At 38.3% G+C, this 12,976-nt stretch overlaps 1 protein-coding gene across 1 annotated transcript in view; it reads right to left on the bottom strand.

Annotated features, from left to right (window-relative positions):
• The window catches only part of HDGFL3 (HDGF like 3), an 81,556-nt gene that overhangs the window by 28,900 nt on the left and 39,680 nt on the right, over positions 1 to 12,976 (bottom strand). The window lies entirely within an intron of this gene.

The following is a 12,976-nucleotide window of genomic DNA, read 5'->3' as shown; positions in this document are numbered from 1 at the left end:
CAACTCTTGCCTAGACTACTGCAAGTTTCTCTCTCCACCCATTTAAGCTAGAATTACCTTTATTTTATTTTATTTTTTAAGTAGGCTCCACCCCAGCGTGGAGCCCAACATGGGGCCTGAACTCATGACCCTGAGATCAAGACCTGAGCAGAGATCAAGAGTCTGACGCCCAACTGACTGAGCCACCCAGGAGCTCCAGAAATTACCATTTATTTATTTATTTTAATATTTTATGTATTTATTTGTCAGAGGGACAGAGAGAGAGCACAAGTAGGGGGAGTGGCAGGCAGAAGGAGAGGGAGAAGCAGGCTCCCCACTGAGCAAGGAGCCCAATGTGGGACTCAATCCCTGAAGTCAGGACCTGAGCTGAAGGCAGACGCTTAACCAACTGAGCCACCCAGGTGTCCCTAGAATTACCTTTTAAAACAAACATTTGATTATCTCACTTTCTTGCTTCAAATCCTTCTATAGCTTCTCATTGCTTAGAGCATTCTTATCTGTGCATATGAAACCTCTGGAACTTTAAAAAAAATATACTTCAGGGGCACCTGGGTGGCTCAGTTTGGTTAAGCGTCTGCCTTCCGCTCAGGTCATGATCCCAGGGTCCTGGATCGAGCCCCGCAGGGAGCCAGCTTCTCCCTCTACCTCTGCCTGCAGCTCCTCCCATTTGTGCCCTCTGTCAAATAAATTAATAAAATCTTTAAAAAAAAAAAACATACACACGCACATACACACTTCAGTCCTCCCCCAAAGACCTAGATTCTTTTTTTTTTTTTTTTTAAGATTTTTTATTTATTTATTTGTCAGAGAGAGAGACAGAGCACAAGCAGGGAGAACGGCAGAGGGAGAAGCAGGCTCCCCGCTGAGCAGGGAGCCCAATGTGGGACTCGATCCCAGGACCCTGGGATCATGACCTGAGCCGAAGGCAGCCGCTTAACCGCCTGAGCCACCCAGGCATCCCAGACCTACAGATTCTTATGTATAGCTGGGGTTGAGAAACTCTAATAAGATAAAGTTGAAATTCCTTAGTTATATAGTTACATATTCATAAGTCCTTACAGTGTTTCAGGAAATGGTCCTTGACTCACAAATCTCCATCTGCAGCCCCAGCCTTTCCTTTGAACTCCTATAATTCTGACCGGATTATGTTGAACTGCAGGCATGAAATTGCCGATGTCTACAAACCACTTCCATTTACAGGCCCTCCAAGCAGCTTAAGTTGAAAAGGCTACAAAGAGGAGAAGGGGCACACCTGCAACTCAGAGAGCAAGAGGCAGGGCATGGTAGCCCGTCTCCTGAGGAGCTGTGCAGGCCCCCTTCACTCACACACAGCAGCAGCCTGGGGAGGACACCATCCATCACACGCTCCCTTGGAACCAAGGGAAGCCTGTGTCAGAGCAGACACTCTGTGTGCGGAGTAAAGATGAACTTCGAGTCTGAATGTGTGAAGTCCTGCTTCTGATCTAAACTGAGACATCAAAGGTATCACCTCATTCATCTCTTGGGGCCTTGACTTTCCCATCTGTAAAATGAGATGGCTGCACGTGGCCTCTCAATTTCAAGTCCTGAAATACCACGGCTTGTCTTAAAATGAACTAACGTCCCCTGAATCTGTTTTTGTTTTCTATCTTAATTATTGGTATAGTCTGTTACTAAGAAAGAAACCTTCATCTTTTTATTATTTCCTCAAGCCCCATATTCAGTTTTTCACCTAATTCTCCAGTTCAGCTCCAGACATGTCTCTTAAATTGATCACCATTCCCATGAGTAAATTTAGTTCCCTAAACAAGTTCTCATGATCTTTCAACAAGGCCACTATAGCGGGCTTTTGAAGTATCTCCTTTTCTCCAGGCTTTTTCCCATTACATTCACTATTACCCTAAAAAGACAGTTTAAAATGAGTAATTTAATCTGAATCAATTCACTAAACATTCAATAATGTGTGTATGATAATATATGGTAAAAATCACAACATAAAAATTTCCATCTTAACCATTTTTACATGTACAGTTCAGTAGTAACAATATTCACATTGTTGTGAAACAGATCTCCAGAAGGTGAATAACTACATTTTTAATGGCCAAAAAATAGAACTTAAATGGAAATGCATGTTAAGTATGTGGTGGGCATACCATTTGACAAAACACCACTGTCATGTTTTTGTCACTCTTATAAAATAAGTGAAAGTAAACAATTTAAAAAGAAATCTTTTAAAATTTTCTTTCCAACAAAAATACAACTTTTGGTTAAACTCTTCTGCTATAATGTTACACAAGTAATATCTACTGTATAAGTCATAAAGTGATGGCCCTTGGGCCATTTCTGACCTGAAGATAAGTTTTGTTTGGCCGATACAGTGTTTTTTATTTTAAACTGAATTAGTTATCAACACTTTAAAACAGGAAGATTCACATTAAAATCCAGATTAATCACTTCTGTGAAAAAAATATTAAAGACAGGGATAAATAAGCATTCCCACAAGGTAACAATTCACCAACATTTTCAAGAGTTGCCACCTTTAGACAAAGTATGTGCCCTCGAGTACGTTACACGCCCACCACGCTCTAGATAATGTTATAAATGCCTGTGTTCTTATTTATATTGCCTACCCGGCCCCTGAAACATATAAGTTTGTGTCCCTATAATAAATACCATCAAAAAATAGTATAACTGGCCTTACCACCATGCTGTTCCCCCCCCCACTCCAAGAAAGAGGTTAAATAATGTGTTGAGACATGTACTCACTGCGTTTTATTGAGTCTTTGTTTTTAACTCTTTTGAAAATTAGACTTTGGCAATTTTGGAATAGATACATCTTCCTGAATCTATTAAAAAATGTACCTTCCAGGGGCGCCTGGGTGGCTCAGTCCTTAGGCGTCTGCCTTTGGCTCAGGTCATGATCCCGGGGTCCTGGGATGGAGCCCCGCATCGGGCTCCCTGCTCAGCGGGAAGCCTGCTTCTCCCTCTCCCACTCCCCCTGCTTGTGTTCCCTCTCTCGCTGTGTCTCTCTCTGTCAAATAAATAAATAAAATCTTAAAAAAAAAATGTACCTCCCACTGTTTCTGGCTCCTACAGTGAAGAGCAAGTGGCAACAGAACTTTATCTTCAGAGTTTGTTTTTCTCTACTGTTTGTTCTCCTGACTTTGTACTTTGTATTTTTACTTTTGTTTCTGGTTCTGGGCTATGTTTGGTTCTGACTCTGGTTTGCACACAGCCAAATGTTATTCCCCATTACAGGATGATGGTGACCTCTTGTCTTTGGGTATGACATGGCAAAAATCTGGTATATCAGTGTTTTAGTTTGTAGAAGAATGTCTTGCTTCTATTAGAAAGAAGAAAAGCCCTTTGGAGACCTAGATCAGTGAATGTGTGTATTCTGTGTTTCCTTTAACCTGGACCTGAAGCCATAAGCTCTCTATGTGTTTGTATTTGACAGTACAAACCCCTCCCTTACCCCTCCCCTTTTGTGATTCTGAAACATTTTTCTACTTCGGGAAAGGGTCTTAACAAATTAGATATAATTTTCTTAAAATAAAAGAGCTCTTTTTATTGGTTTATAGATACTAATATGACTTACAAAAATTTGATATAAAGGAAAAAAATATAAAAACATACATATTTATATATATAAGGTTTCTTTATATATTTGCATATAATATAAAGGAATATAAAAATCTAATATAAACCTAAGAATCCTCAGGAAAAAAAAAATGAATGTATAGTAATTTAAATATGGTAGCCTTGGGCGCCTGGGTGGCTCAGTTGGTTAAGCGACTGCCTTCGGCTCAGGTCATGATCCTGGAGTCCCGGGATCGAGTCCCGCATCAGGCTCCCTGCTCAGCAGGGAGTCTGCTTCTCCCTCTGACCCTCCTCCCTCTCATGCTCTCTGTCTCTCATTCTCTCTCTCGCAAATAAATAAAATCTTAAAAATAAATATGGTAGCCTTATTGTTCTCTATTTATTTGTCTGCTTTGAACATTATAGAGACACTCAGGGGATGTCAGTTGGAGACCAAGCCTCTATCCCTTGGAGTCTACAAGTCTATAGCCCTAAGAGAGGGAGGCAACCTCTTATTTCCTAGAAAACCTCAGAGTTTCATCCCTAGACCTTCACCATTAGTGTTACCTGGGGACTCATTAGAAATGCTAGTTCTCAGTCCAGAACCCTGACCAACTGACGTAGACACCTTGAGAGTTAAGCCCAAGAATCAGTGTTTTAAGAAGCCTCCAGCTGATTTTGAATTACATTATAAGATGTTCCATCCTCTTGCTGTGGTTCCTGTGGGTGGATTGCCTTCATTTCTTGTGATTAATATGAGTCTCAATATATCTGCAGGATTTTTGCACGGAGATTGCAAAAATGCACCAATGCAGGATTGCTTTCCTAATGCTTTAAAATGTATAAAATGTCAACATTTCTATTTTTTATTAAAGGAGTACTTTATTATATTACTAAGAAAAAATCCTTCTCACAGAAACAGGTCAGAGGCATCTCTATAAAAAATCCAAATTTAAGTAATCAAAGTGAACAAATCAGATGTGATAATATTGGTGTAAAAACAACTTTGGATTTAATCATTGTTGAATGTAATATAAGCAAATATTTTATTTTTTTAAGTAAAATTTGGGTTTTCTCATGAAGACACTAATTACATTGTAACTTCTTAAACAGGTCTACTGATAAGCTAATATTACTTCCATATAATGTTAAAGATTAAGGAGAACATAAATGAATTATATTTCTGGCAAGCTTTTCTATATCAACAGTATAGCATGTGTTATGTTAGATTAAACATTAATTTCCAATAGTTAACCTTAGGACACTGGACTAGTATTAAACTGAATTAATTAATGGATAATCTTTGTATCCTTTAATAATTTCTAAATAAAACAGAATACTGAAACATTGGTAACGATGTGTAGTTTTAAGATGTATAGAATTTTGGGGCGCCTGGGTGGCTTAGTCATTAGGCGTCTGCCTTCGGCTCAGGTCATGATCTCAGGGTCCTGGGATCGAGCCCCGCGTTGGGCTTCCTGCTCAGGGGGAAGCCTGTTTCTCCCTCTCCCTCACTTGTATTCCCTCTCTCGCTGTGTCTCTCTCTGTCAAATAAATAAATAAAATCTTAAAAAAATAAAAAAATAAATAAAATATATAGAATTTTAACTTTCATATATTATGTAGTGAATATTTTTGCTAGTCTAAGAAGGCAGAGAAAGGTTATGTGTGTTATGCTTGTCCATGAGTTTTGACGGATTGCTAAAACATATACGACAATAATTCCTCAAGTATCTGACTCTCTGTGAAACAGAGGTTAGTTACTTTGGTTAAATTATAAATAGGGGGATTGAGACTATACTAAGAACAGTGGTGGCACAGAAGTATAACCAGGTAGGCAAGGTAATGGGATGTGTTTTGCTTATTAATGGGAAAAGATTAGTTTTGTACTTGAAGTCAAGTATCTGGGTTATTCCAGCATGTGGGAGAGGATTAAGAAGGATAAAACCCAATATTCAATGAATACTGAAAGCTGTAGGTTTGTAGAAAGGAAAGTTTACTTGCTTTGAACTGTATAACTACAAATAGTCTAAAAATATGCAATGAAATACTAAAATGTTGCCAAAGCTGGTTTAGTTTGTTTTTTTTTTAATTGAACTATAACTGACATACAATATCCTATCAGTTTCACACATACATCATATCCATTCAACAGTTATGTATTATGAAATGATCCCCCCAGTGAGTCATCATCTGTCACCATACAAAGTGACATTAGTGACTACACCCAGTACTTTACATCTCACGACTTGTCACTAAGGTTGTACCTCTCAATCCTCTTCACCTGTTTGCCCGCCCCATCTCCAACCCCTCCCCACTCTCATAACCTCTATGAGAGGTTTTCTCTATGAGTCTGTTTTGTTTTTCAATTTTATAAGTTTCTGGGTTTTGTTTTTTCATTTGTTTTTCAGATTCCACATACAAGTGAAATCATATGGTATTTGTCTTTCTCCATCTGACTTATTTCACTTATCATAAACCCCTCTAGATCCATGTTGTATAAATGGCAAGGTTTCATCCTTTTTTGTGGGCGAGTAATATTCCACTGCATACATTACACCACATCTTCTTTATCCAATCATCTATTGACATACACTTGGGTTATTTCCATATCTTGGCTATTATAAATGATGCTACAATAAACCGGGATGCATATATGTCTACAGATTGTTATCTTCATTTTCTTCTTTTTTTTTTCTTTTTTTTTTTTTTAAAGATTTTATTTATTCATTTGAGAGAGAGTGAGATAGAGAGAGCATGAGAGGGGGAGGGTCAGTGGGAGAAGCAGACTCCCTGCCGAGCAGGGAGCCCGATGCGGGACTTGATCCCGGGACTCCAGGATCATGACCTGAGCCGAAGGCAGTTGCTTAACCAACTGAGCCACCCAGGCGCCCCTATCTTCATTTTCTTTGAACAAATACCCGGCACTGGAATTGCTGGATTGTATAGTATTTCTATTTTTAGTTTTTTGAGGAACCTCCCTACTGTTTTCCATAGTGACCGCACCAGTTTACATTCCCACAACAGGGTATGAGTGTTCCTTTTTTTCTACATCCTTGCTAACACTTGTTATTTTGTCTTTTTGATATAGCTGGCTCAGTTAGGGTGAGTTTATAAATCCATTAATGTCAAATATTTATTAACACAAAACCAGAATTTGGTTTTCTCTGTTAAAATAACAAATTGGGTCTTGGAGTATCCTGTCTATTCCTAACAAGATGTGGTAGAAAATGGTATTCCTTACTCTCAGAATAATCCATGTAGATAGCAGAAATGCCTATTTCACTAGAATAACTTCCTAGACTTCATGCTGTCATATCCCTAAATTTGTTTTTAAACAAACAAAAGTTCCTTGCTAAAGAGTTATGGTTCTTAAAACTGGGTTACTATCTTCTGTTAATTTAAAACATATTAAGTCCTTATTCATTATTTTCAGATATCCAAGTTCCTATCTTAATCAAGGGATCCATCTCTGAGAACTCTTATGATGCTGCTGAGATCAGAGTTCTCCCTGGGAAAAAATTTATTTGGCTCAGATTGTGGTGTAAGACCTGAAGCTCAATATTGCCAACCCTTCAAATTATTCAAACAAGCCAACCACATTCTTCTGTGGGATACCCACTCTCTTCAGACTACAAATCCTACTTCCACTACCCCTGGCTGTTCATTCTGTTCCTCAGTGCAACCCCCACATGCAACCCCCACATGGCCCTGTATGGCACATGGTTTCCTCTTCCTCTGGGATGTAAGTTTATGTAATTAATAAGCTGTGGTCTATCTCATCTGTCCAATGATGTGTGTTGAGGCATTCCCATAACCATATGGTGGGAATCCCTCTCTCAGCAATAGGGTGAATAGAAGGGTATGAAAATACAGGCACCAACATCAGGGGAATCTAATCAGGATCCTGGGGGGGTAAGGGGTTCCACACTGCAGCTCAAATTTATACATGTGGTAGCTTAATGGTTTCATTCACTGTAGTCCACATAGTAGTTGGGGGTGAGGGTGCAGTGGACGGTGAGGAGTCCTAAGAGCCAGAAAGGTAGGCAGAGATACCCAAGCTTCCTCCTTTAGCAATGCCTTTCCTCTCAGAAATGCCCTTGGCCCATTCCCTTACTTTGTTCAAATCTCTGCTCAAATAGTACCCCATCAGAGAGACTTCCTTACAACCCATTTAAAAATAGCATCTCTTGGGGCGCCTAGGTGGCTCAGTCGTTAAGCGTCTGCCTTCAGCTCAGGTGATGATCCCAGGGTCCTGGGATTGAGCCCTGCATCTGGCTCCCTACTCCGTGGGAGGCCTGCTTCTCCCTCTCACTCCCCCTGCTTGTGTTTCCTCTCTCGCTATTTCTCTCTCTGTCAAATAAATAAATAAAAATCTTAAAAAAAAAAAAATCCTTAAAAAAAAATAGCACCCCTTTGGGACACCTGGGTGGTTAAGTGTCTACCTTCGAGGGTCCTAGGATCGAGTCCCGCATTGGGCTCCTTGCTCAGCAGGGAGCCTGCTTCTCCCTCTGCCGCTCTCCCTGCTTGTGCTCACTCTCTCTCTGGCAAATAAATGAAATCTTTAAAAAAAAATAGCACCTCTTCCCCTGTCATTCTCTATTTCCTCATTCTTCTTTTATTTTGATTCTGAACATTTTCCTGACATTGAGTATTTTGTTTGCCTCTTCACATTAGAATATAATCTCTGGGACGCCTGGGTGTCGGTTAAGCATCTGCCTGAGGCTCAGGTCATGATCTCAGGGTCCTGGGATGAGGTCCTGCATCAGGCTCCTTGCTCATATGGAAATAGTTTCCAAAATAACAATTCAAAAAATCTCTAGAAAACTAGTCCCTAATATCTTTAAGCACATAAAAACCACCACCTATTAGTTGATAGAGCAATTTCATAAAGACATTTTGTTTTTTACTCCACAAAACTTTCAGAAACCTTGACAATTTTATCTTTAAAAGAATTATAAATAATTTTGAGAGGTCGAGATATACTTAGAATGCAGTGATTTTAACCCTGTGGTAGGCTCTCTGTAGGGGACAGGCCAGATGACTTATTGCAGTCCCTCATTAGTACTACTGACTCTGGACGAGCATATGCTGGGTATTATCTCACCCCTCATCCTCATGGTATACCTTAGGGAGAGCCAGTCTTGGACAACTGGAAAAACTCAGGTTGTAAAAAGTAAGGGATTTGGTTTATGATCATCATAGAAGATCTTCATTTAAACTTCCAGGTCCTCTTTTTTTTAAGATTTTATTTATTTATTTATTTGAGAGAGAGAGAGAGAGAGAGAGAATGAGCAGGGGGGAGAGGGAGAAGCAGACTCCCCACTGAGCAGGGAGCCTGACACGGGGCTTGATCCCAGGACCCTGGGATCATGACCTGAGCCGAAGGCAGACTCTTAACCAACTGAGCCACCCAGGCATCCCCTCTTTATTTTTTATTTTTTTTTATTTCTCCAGGTCCTCTTTTTTTTTTTTTAAATTTCAGAAGTCACATTTTAAATTGAAATGTCTAAAAATTTGGCATATTCCCTCAACTCTCCCTCAGTCCCCAGTTTTCTAAGCAACTGTCCACATGGGTTCAATTTTGAAGAGGTATAAAATACACTTGTTTTTAGGGTTTATTTTCACTTTTATTGAGGTAAAAATTTATACATAGTGAAATATACCAATCTTAAATGAGTAAGAATTTGATACATCAAAAAGCCATATAATGCAACCTAATCAAGTATGTAACATTTAAGTCATCTCAGAAAGTTTCCTCATACTCCCTACCAGTTATTTCACGCCCACCAAAGGCAACCACTTTTCCTGATTTCTGTCACCATAGAACAGTTTTGCCTGTTCCCAAACTTAAAATTAAAAAAAAAAAAAGAAGAATAAATTAAAAAAAGGAAGAAGTCTCTGGTTATTGGCCTCTTTTGCTCAACGATTGGTATTTGTTTTTGTTTTTTGTTTTTTTTAAAGATTTATCTGTTTAGGGGCACGTGGGTGGCTCAGTCGTTAAGCGTCTACCTTCAGCTCAGGTCATGATCCCAGGTCCTGGGATCGAGCCCCACATCAGGCTCCCTGCTCAGCGGAGAGCCTGCTTCTCCCTCTCCCATTCCCTCTCCTTGTGTTCCCTCTCTTGCTGTGTCTCTCTCTGTCAAAATAAATAAATAAAATCTTTTAAAAAAAGTATCTATTTATTTTTGAGAGAGAGAGATGAGAGAGTACAAGTGGGAGACACAGAGGGAGAGGGAGAGAGACTCAAGTGGACTCCACACTGAGCTTGGAGCCCATCACGGGGCTTGATCCCATGACTTTGAGATCATGACCTGAGCCAGAACAAGAGTTGGCTGCTTAACCAACTGCGCCACCCAGGCACCCATTCAATGTGTTTTTGAGATGATTTCATATTATATAAGTAGTGTATTCTTTTATACTGCCAAGTAGTCTTCCACTGTATCCATTCACCTATGGATATACTGATGGACATTTGTATTGTTTCCAGGCTTGGCTACTGCGAATGAAACTGCTATAAACATTCTTGCACTTTTTTTTTTTTTTTAAATATATGCTTTCACTTCTCTTGGATAAATACCCAGGAGCATGATTACAGGGTAAGGCATAGGTAAACGTTTAACTTTGTAAGTAACTGCCAGGCTATTTTCCTAAGTGGTTATTGTGTCATATTGTTCTTTCAAACAACATATGAGAGCTCCATTTGCTCTACATCCGAACCAACATTTGGTATGGCCAGCCTTTCCAATTTCAGCCATTCTATTCGGTATGAAGTGGTATCTGTCGTGATCATCTTTTAACATACCAAACTGTCACAATACTCTATGCATTGACCCAGAAGAAGTGAAAGCAAATCTCCACACAAAGATCTGTACAAGGATGTACAACAGCAGCTTTATTCAAAAGAGTCCAAGTCTGAAAACAGCCCAGGCATTCATCAGCATGAGTAGCTAAACAAACTGTGGTATACTCATACAAGGGAATAATATTCAACAATAAAAAGATGTAATGATAATCATACAATAAGATGGATGAATCTTAAAATGCTAAATGACAGAAGTCTTACATAAAAGAGTACTAGTGGAATACTGCATGATTCCATTTATATGAAGTTCTAGAGAAGGAAAAGCTACTTTATGGTGAAACAAATCTAAACATGTAACTTTTGGGGGACTCAGGGGTTGTGAGTGACTGGGAAGAAGCATGAGAAAATTTTCTGAGGTGATGGTAATACGACATATACTGACGGGTTTGGGTTACACAGATGTATAAATGTGTCACAACTCATCATATGAAACACTTAAGATTTATGTATTCACTGTGCATCAACTTTCCTCAAAAATGTAAATAAATGTTAAATTCCAGTTAATTATATGCATGCTGAAGTATATAGGATGAAATTCTATGCAAATTAATTTAAAATACATAAAAAATAAAGTGGATTGATGGATGGATAGAGATTGTTAGAAGGACAGAGTGTGATAAAACAAACCTAGCAAAATGTTAATTGTAGAATCCAGGTGGTGGGTATACGGTGTTCACTTTATATTTTAACTTTTCTGTTTTTTCAAAATTTTCATAATACTTTGGGGTAAAAATAGGTAGGAGGAGAGAATATGAGGGTAGTAGAGCAAGTTGGTTATATCCTTGTCTCTTAAGATAGAAAGTCAACAGACACTGTCTAGTCAATGAGTTAATAAGATGAGAAAGGAGAATGTTGTACTTCATTATAAGCAAAGGTTGATTTGTAAAACTGTGTACATACTTTAGCTAAAAACAGTTCAAAAAGAATTTTTTAAAACCACCAAAATGTCAATTACAGAGATTGTACCAACTATACTTCCACCTATGAGTCCCATATTCCTGTATCTTCACTAATAATGGGGATTAGCAATACAGCTTATCTCAACTTGCTATGTGAAAAATGGTGTTTTAATTTGCACTTTCTTAATTATAGATGACGTTGAACATCTTTTCATATGTTAAGAGTTATTTGTATTATGTTTTCTATAAGCTGTTTTTTCACATCCAATATTCATGCTTCTACTGGGTTGTTGGTCTTTTGTTATTGACCTGTAAAAGCTCATTTTGTGTATATCTGTATCTCAGCCCTTTTTCTATCATATGCCACAAGTGTTTTTTACCCATTTATCATTTGTCTTGATTTCATCTTCAACATTTTTTTTTGGCCAGCAGAAATTCTTAATTTTTTAATAGGAAAAGCTATTAAATCTTTTTATTTAAGGCTTATGGGTTTGTATCTTGCTTAAAAGGCCTTTCTTATTCCAAGACTACAAAAAAATTTTCTCATATTTTCCCTTGTATCACTTTTGTGGTTTTAATGAATTATTTTCCTAAGCTAGAAACGTGCTTAACTGTAAGTGTAGGGAAATCAGCACCCACATAAACGACTACATAAACGAAAGATAAACTGCTACATTTAAGAAGTGGGTATGATTTCATATACTATAAGATTAAAAACATACATGCCACATGCCTAACAATTCTACTTCTAGGAACCAATCTATTCTATAGAAGAGCATGAGCATGTAAAGATAAACAAACCAAGATATTCACTGAAGTTCTCCTGCCAAAAGAAGAAACAATGGGCCATCAGTATAGAAATGATTAATTGAATTACGCTGCAGCCATGCTAGGCCTATCCATAGCCAAGATCTGTATGTATTGACTCGGAAAGCTAGCAGTTATTATCAAGGACAAGTGAAAAGAGCAAGTTGCAGATCAGAAAATGTTAACTGCATCAAATTATTAGTGTGTGTGTGTGTGTGTGTATCTATCTATATATACAAATGCTTACATAAGCATAAGAAAACATTAGGAAGGGTATACTGCCAACTATCAATGCTAGTGACATCAGAGTAGGAGGAATGAAATTAAAAACAAACCAGAACACTATTTTTTAAAACTAAATCAACAAAAGTATAAATGCTTAGGGCTTGCCCCCAAAAGTCTGATTAAAAAAAAAAACCCTGCAGAATGGAATTTTTATTAGGTGAAGAACGGCTGGACAATTAAACTTCTCAGATTCTTCTATGTTAGTTGGGGATGACCTTTTTAAAACCATAAGAACCTTGTCTGATTGGACAGAAAGAGCATCTTTTCCCACCGCAAAGCGGGCTTGGCACTAGCCTCCAGTTCTAAACCTGGTTTGAATTCCTAGGAAACTATATATGCATAACTTTAGCCTTGCCTTTCCCATTTCCCCAGCAAGGATCCTTAGCTGGTCCTCCACCAGCGAAACTTCCGTAATTATACACAAAATTTTATATGGTATGTTTTAATACAAAGAGAATTTATTGCTTTACCCAGATCTTCCAAACCCTGCTTCCCCCACCAAAAAACTTAAAGAAAGATAATCATGTAAAACTAAATTTGGATGCTTGTAAGTCCAATTCACAAG

The sequence above is a fragment of the Mirounga angustirostris genome, unplaced genomic scaffold (genome assembly GCF_029215605.1).
Source record: "Mirounga angustirostris isolate CCGP_5_RB_7025 unplaced genomic scaffold, mMirAng1.0.hap1 SCAF_9, whole genome shotgun sequence".
Taxonomy (NCBI): Eukaryota; Metazoa; Chordata; class Mammalia; order Carnivora; family Phocidae; genus Mirounga; species Mirounga angustirostris.
This window is presented reverse-complemented; position numbering and strand designations above follow the sequence as displayed.